Genomic DNA, 2,243 nt, shown 5'->3' on the forward strand with positions numbered 1-2,243 from the left:
AAAAAAAAAAAAAAAAAAAAAATCAATCAATAAATTAAGCCATTGTAGACTGTGACATGGTACACGAGGCTGACACCTTTCATGGCCGAGGGAAACCACCCAAATCTCTTGATGACCCTCATTTTTTTCTCTTACACAGTCTCCATCTTTTTCTGCTTTTATTGTTCAGAAACAAAAAAAAATTAGCAAATTATTTGTTCGAGTTTGCTGTTTTAATAATATCTGATTATTTATTGATTTGTGTCATGAAATTTCTTTTTATGTCGATCGGTTGGGTTTTTTAATCGACTTAGTAATCTTCTTATACGCATTATAAGTACGGGACTAACCGGCATGGACATTCATAGATCATTTAATCAGTTGGAAAGTTAAGAAAAATGGACCATGCATGTGTTCACAACATATGCGACGGTATACCTTATAAATATGTAGGTTAGGTATCGATCGGTGGAGCCCGAGTATTGGTATTTTTTTATTTGTACACAAATACGTTTTTTGCCTATTTTAAACACACATATTCTTCAAATGTGTATTATGTTCACAAACTTCTCAGCCCATTCGGGATTATATCGCAGAATTCGTATAAATTATCACATTTAAAACACCTAAAATATTTCTTACTAGTGCCGCGCGTAAAATTGTGTTATCAAGCAAATCTAATTATTAATTATGACTATTTCAAAATTTTGTACTTAATGGGGGAACTATATACAGTGTTTATATGTAGTTTAATGAACATACACTTGAATTCAGGTGATATTTCAGTAAGGGCATGATGTAAATTCGTGACAAACAATCCAAACCCTGACGTCCAGCGATATCAATTTACATTTGACGACTAAACTAAGTAATCAAGCAGCATAAAGAGATATTAATTTATATCATAACGGTGTGTCCAACATTCAACGACGGTTGGGGCCGAGTACGTACCAGTCGATTATGTTAATGGTGGCTAGAAATTCAACAAATAGTGATTAATGAAACCAAAAGTATCACTATGTATATCAACTACATTAAATGAAAACTAATTGATAAACTTATAAAGTATATCGGTTACCTTTGATATATAAATAGATGCATCAATACAAATGGAGAGTGGGACATGTAAGATTTTCTAATTTACGAGGTGAAACCTCCAAACAAACAAGCGACACACACTCGGTAAATAACAATAATAATATCCAGCAAGTGATTCTAAGACAAACATACTATTAGAGAGAAACATATACTATAATACTAATAGTTGAAATGAGGAAGGAACCTTCTCTGTATGTAATATGAACCCTTCAAAAAAGCAAACCCAATTTTTAAAAAATAAGAATAATAATCAGCCATAATAATAATCGTTTGTGGCGCTAAGAAAAGAAAAGAAAAAAAAAATCAGTAGCATTTTCCTTTATGTGTTGTACTGTTATATATGCTCACGTCTAGTCATGTTTCTAAGTTTGTCTTTCTTTGAGCCTGCGAAGTGCGATAGCAAAGGAAATAAAATCTCGGCAGAACGAGGTATAACATACAATGTACATTAAGTTGATTCAAATGGCGGTTCAGTTTCCATTAATCTTAATCACAAAACTCTATTTAATAGGAATAATTCTGTCAGTTTACAAGAAAACCATTTCAATTTCATTTCCATTTAACAAGAGTTAAGCTAGCAATTTTGGTAAATTTACACCATGATTTAACAAGAGTTAAGCTAGCAATTTTGGTAAATTTACACCATGAGGTATATAAAGGAACACATAATTTTGAGCCTAATAGTCATTAGTGGCATGTACCCTGTCTAGTTGATTTTTTTCTCTCTTTGTGTGTGTTGTGGATATGTTTATTATTATTATTGTATTAGTGATAGAAAAAATGTAATCTTAATTTAGTATGGTTGATGTCGTTACTACTATTCTCAATTTATTATAACTCGAGGTTGAGGTCTTGCTTGCATGTATTACACGCGATACTCTTAAACTAACATTTCTATATTAAATTTGTCATGTTTAATATATAACCCTAAGTAATTTCTTCCTCTGCCGGCGTAAGGCATATTTAGTAATTACAGTCTCTCTCTTTTTTTTCGTCATATGTAATTACAGTCAATAAGTGTCTTGTAGTGGTATAGATTACATCTAATACTTATTAGACGACCAGTTTAAATTCTAGTTACATGCATAGACTAGTTTTGATTAAAAATGTTATGATACTGATCATATATAATAAAACTTCACAACAATTCGTAATCTAACATATAT

Source organism: Camelina sativa, chromosome 12 (genome assembly GCF_000633955.1).
Source record: "Camelina sativa cultivar DH55 chromosome 12, Cs, whole genome shotgun sequence".
Classification (NCBI taxonomy): Eukaryota; Viridiplantae; Streptophyta; class Magnoliopsida; order Brassicales; family Brassicaceae; genus Camelina; species Camelina sativa.